This window comes from Rattus norvegicus, chromosome 11, assembly GCF_021556685.1.
Source record: "Rattus norvegicus strain SHRSP/BbbUtx chromosome 11, alternate assembly SHRSP_T2T, whole genome shotgun sequence".
Lineage (NCBI taxonomy): Eukaryota > Metazoa > Chordata > Mammalia > Rodentia > Muridae > Rattus > Rattus norvegicus.
In genome coordinates, this window is record NC_141544.1 from 38,721,431 (window position 1) to 38,726,811 (window position 5,381).

Here is a 5,381-nt window from a genome sequence, read left to right on the forward strand (position 1 = left end):
GAACATGGATGCCGTCAACGGAAATGTCTTGCTGCGTGGCACCATTTTATATGATGTGAAAGGAGCCTCTTCTTCCTGTGTCACTGTGACTTGCAACGTTCTGAAGAGTTCCAGTTAAAAAGCAAAGTTGGACTATAGCGGTAAGGTAGAGGGCGTATGTGCTGTTCTAGCTCAGACACACTCCCGGAGCCTGGAGAGGGTTTTCATAGAATCTGCTGTTCAACAATCTCCCTTTTCTCGTTTACCACTCTGGCCAACTCTTGCGTTCCCCAATGCAGGCAAACATCTGATGACTAGGGACGTCCTGGAGCTTCGCACACAACAAGCATACTTAATGTACACATGCATGCAGATGTGTTCATCCCAACTCATGCTCCCTCTACACTGCGCTGATAGGTGACTGCTGGCTCAGAGCTCGGATAAGTAGCAAAGTGGGGATCATTTGCTCTTTCCCCCTTGCAAAGACAATATTCTTGAGACTCGCTCAGTGGAGACATTTTTCTTCTTAGCAAAGAATTTGCTTCATGCCTGGTAGAAGTCAAAATCATTTTCTCTGTTATCTGAATAGAAAAGGTGACAGAACAATTTCTCTGTTGTTATTGACCACATGTGTTTCCAACTAAGCTTTACTTAATCTCATTATGAAAATACATTTTTTTAAAGAAAATCTAGATTTTCATTTCTTTATTCACAGGAATTTTATACCCTGTAAAAAGGCTTCGAATGAAAAATACCCACATGTATTACTCAAGACATGCAGGTGTTATGGGTAAAGAAAACCGGAGAGTCAATCTTTTATGCTGACCAGCTGGAAAATGTTGTTTTAGCTTTTGTCACACAACTATGCACTTTTGCTTTTATGAGTTACCCAAATTCTTTTTTTTTCCCTCTTTATTTTCTAGAAATTCTCTCAAACATCATGTCTTACGGGAAACACATGGAAAACCAGGACTTTCCCACCCAGAGTAATTTTAGACATCTGAGGTTTGTTTCTCTCTTTTTCTTTTTCTTTCCCCTTCACATGTCCAACTCCAGCTAGGTCCTCCCAAGCACCAATGAATAGTACTTGTAGATTTCAGTGGACTTGTTGTTTTAATATCTTTTCCTACTGCAGAAGAAGCTGAAGACAGTCTAAACAAAGTTGATCATCATCAACTGGTCATTTACCAAGAAATGATAAAGAATGCAAAACAGAGCTGCCTAGTCAGTGCAGTGGCCACAGGAATTGCTTAGGTGGATGAATGATGTGTACAACCTCTCTTACTTAAGATGTGAGTGGATGACCAGGTACCTCCCTAGTATACACGTTTCCCAGAGGCACTAACAGGCTACACTGGTTCATGTGGGCATGCTACACTTTGCTTAATGAATCTCCTCCGACATCTTGACCTTTTAACTTCCCATCACAGTGAAAGGAAGAAGTGATAACACACATCTATCCACCAATAAAACTATCAACTCTACCCCTCCTCCACTCCTAGCTGGCTATACCTAACTCTGTTGGAAACTCCCTAATTTTATTACCAGCTACAACATTGTAGGATCTCAACAAGTCGGATACCTCTGACCTTTCACGCTGTGGTCAACAGATGTAGTCCCTGTCTGAGCTGCTGCTCAGGGACTGAACCGTAGCTTGTGCTTCCTCATGTGGTTTTTCTACAATGTCAACTTCTTGCTTTAGTTATTGCCTTTTAAGAACCTTCTTTGAATCTGTGTACACCCTTTCCAGCCTCCTTTAGGAATGAAACTAGGCTCTTTAGCCCTTCAGGTGGATTGGACATCAAACTCTCATAGGGATAAATATGAATCATAAAAGAGAGTTTAGCTGTTCCTGCTGAGACAACTGATCAAGATCAAAAGCATCCTCTAAGGTTACCTTTAGAAGGTAAGTTTGGTTCTTTCTCCTTGCCCCAATGTCCAAGAAATAAGACTCAGACTCAAAATATATTTGAAAATACCTTTGCCACTAGGCTCTTCTCCTACTGGATCACAACTAAAATAACCCAATTATTTTAATCTACACTGTGCCATGTGGCTGGTTACCTGTGCTTGGTACAACTTGTCTGGCTCCTTAAATCTTCCCAAGGGCTCATTCATACCTGGCTCTTTCCCAGAATCCTTTCTGCCTCCCAGATGTCCCACCTTGCATTTCCTCCCTAAGCTATAGGGGTCATAGACTTTGTAATTGACAGGTGATGTATCCATACAGTACACATCTCTCTACAGATGCCTATCAATCTGTGCACAAAGCGCACTGAATCCTTAATGACCCTACTAGTTTGGGTGGTAGCTGTCCCAGTACCTGTTAAATCATACCTGAAAGAGTTCTAACTTAGGAGTCCATAGAGCTAATTCCTAATCGTCTGTTGTGGGTTACTTTATTACTTTATTCCTACTTGTGATTAGCTATATAATCTCCAATCTTTTTCTTCAGTTCAGACACACTTCTCTCCCTGACAAGTATAAAAGTGTGTACATATAAAACTGGTGCAGTCAGCTACTACCTTAGTAGGTACAGGTGACTTTCATCATTTTATAGAAATGGTGCACATTGAGTCAGAGGAATGTGGAGGTATTAACAGTAGGAAACTGGTTAATGCGAGGTACAGAAAAGCTCTTATGTGTAGCCACAGCTGAACTTTTTTTTCAGAAATTTTCAGAGAATACATACATAACTTTTAAAGTGCCAGAGGATTAAAGGAAAAAGGAACCCAGCAGCATGTCTGCTAACTTTCAGAGAATCATTTTACAATGTCTTGAGACTATTATGTTTTTTCCCCCAAACTCTGTTATTTTTGACTCTTGATAGACATTTAATGGTTGGGTAAATCCTACATAGAGTAAAATTCCTGTAGGTTAAAAGTTAACTTGACTTCTCATAGTTGTCTTATGTTTGGCTCCCCTCTGTTTTTCTTTTCCTTTTCTTCCTCCTTCATTTTGTCTCTCTTTTCCTCTCTCTACCTGTTTGTCTTCTTCCCTTCTTCACTCTTTCTCTTTCATATACTCCCTTAGTCCAGCTCTCTCTTTTTCACTTTAGTTTCATTCAGTAACTCGTTCTCTATCTCTTATCCTCTTTAGTCTTCAGTGTAATTTGCTCTGTGAAAACAGGCAAAAGACAGAAAGAAAAAGGAAAGGAGAGAGAGAGAGAGAGAGAGAGAGAGAGAGAGAGAGAGAGAGAGAGAGAGAGAGAGGAGAGAGAGGCAGAGATAACAAATCCAAAAGGAAGAAGCATGGAATTAGATTCTGCTCATCCTATTTTCCAAGTGCCTCAAAACACAAAATGAAAATGACTTTGGATAAATCCCTGCAGAAGTGTGAAAGAAAGAATGAAAGAAGCAAGAGGCCAAGAGGCCGGATAGCTGAGGGGACAGGGACAGAACCAAACATGACTGCCATTAAAAAAAAAGTCAATGAAATGATTCCTAATGATATACTGCTATCCTCATAGACGGGAGCCCAATTCCATTGAATCCTACTTAAGCAGGAAAGAAAGAGTTAAAAGAAAGGCCCTTACAGTAGTTTATGGTTTAGTCTTAATCCTTTCATGTGCTTTTACATTTTAGCTCGGACTTTATCTCTGACTTGGTCCTCAAAGGGAATAACACTGTGAAGACTAAAAATATTTAAGGCTAGGATGTTCTGTTCTAGGTACTATGGTTAAAAAGAATTGATGCCGAGCAGAAGCATTTTCAAAGGATTTGAAGAATGCACCTCCAAGGACCACTATCTCTGATCTGTATGAGAAGTATCAAGAAGAAATTTAAAATGTTGTATTTTCCATTCACATTTTTTTTATGATCAGAGTCCTCAATGATATTAAAATGAAATTCCTGTCTATGCAAGACCAACTTTTTGCAGCTCACCAGGGTGGTCATTCACACCACTGAAGGCACAACCAATCACACAGCATTTCAAAAAGTGTTGGCTTAATTAATGTTTAAACCTCATGAATATAATAATCTTTGCTAAGGATTGAATAACAGTTACTCACCATTATCAATCTAATTTTTCTTGTGTCTTCCTCAAAATTGAAGAAAAGGAGCAAAACATATAGCTTAAGAGAATGCTGAACTGAGAACTGGACCCCCTTTGGGGGAATTAGAGGAAGGATTGAAAGAGCTGAAGGGGTTTGCAACCCCATAAGAACAGCAATGCCAACCAACCAGAGCTTCCAGGGACTAAACCACTACCCAAAGTCTATAGATGAACTGACCCAGAGCTCGAACTGCATATGTAGCAGAGAATAGCCTTGTTGGGGTACCAGTGGAAGGGGAAGCCCTTGGTCCTGCCAAGGTTGGACCCCCAGTGCAGGGGAATGTCCCATGGGGGGAGTAAAGGGGTGGGTTGGGAGGGGAACACCTGTACGGGGAAGAGGAAGGTATGGGGGCTTATGGACAGGAAACCAGGAAAGGGAATTACATGAAATGTCTGAGAGAGAGAAAGAGAGAGAGAGAGAGAGAGAGAGAGAGAGAGAGAGAGAGAGAGAGAGAGAGAGAGAAAGAGAGAGAGAGAGATCTGTCAGTATTTCAGGTTAATAACATGCCTTCTATTCTATCCTCCCCCTCTGGATGAGAATCAGTATTACCTGTTTCTAACTAAGCAAAGTGCCATGAACTAATCTTCCCAACTACATAGCTAGCATGGTGTATGTGACCCCAGGATCATTGGAGGAGATATTCATGCATCTCCTCATGTGAGGGAAACCTTGAAAACCTGAATATTGCAGGTGTCTGGCATATCTGGTTCTAGAGTTTTAAATAAATTATCTTTTCCCTTTTGAGGTTAGAATATAATAATGTCGTTTCTCCTTTCCATTTTCTCCCCACAAACCCTTCCATATAACCTTCCTTATTCTTTTTGTAACTCACGGCCTCTTTTGTTAGTTGTTGTTATGTGCAATATATTTCTTCGTCTAAATAAATGAGCACAACTTGTTCAAAACGTTACTTGGATGAGTATTTTCAGGCTTGACAATTTGGTATCGAATAACCAATAATACTTTTTATCACAAAACAAGCAGTTAAAAAGATTAAAGCATGGGGTTGGGGATTTAGCTCAGTGGTAGAGCGCTTGCCTAGCAAGCGCAAGGCCCTGGGTTCAGTCCCCAGCTCCGAAAAAAAAAAAAAAAGAAAAAGAAAAAGAAAAAGATTAAAGCAAAATCTAAAAGCACAACACTTCACTGCTTTCAAGAAGTCCTCCCAAGCAGGGTAACTGGTATTGTTAGTGTCGAGAGAACACTTGAATGAGAGCACAACAGTTGTATGGCCAGGCAGACAACGAAGTGGGTCCATTTACTAAGGATATGAAGCAATGACTCAGTCTGCTTGGGAAGAATGTGACTTGTGCTGTACATCATGAAGAGGGAGATAAAATTGTCAGGC

General features: G+C 40.5%; 1 long non-coding RNA gene across 1 annotated transcript; it reads left to right on the forward strand.

Moving 5' to 3' along the window:
- On the forward strand, positions 1–4,941 carry LOC102552725 (uncharacterized). Its single transcript, XR_015633224.1, has 4 exons — positions 1–984; positions 1,115–1,271; positions 1,730–1,885; positions 3,649–4,941. It is a non-coding gene; the product is annotated as an uncharacterized LOC102552725 (long non-coding RNA).
- Positions 4,942–5,381: the final 440 nt, after the last annotated feature.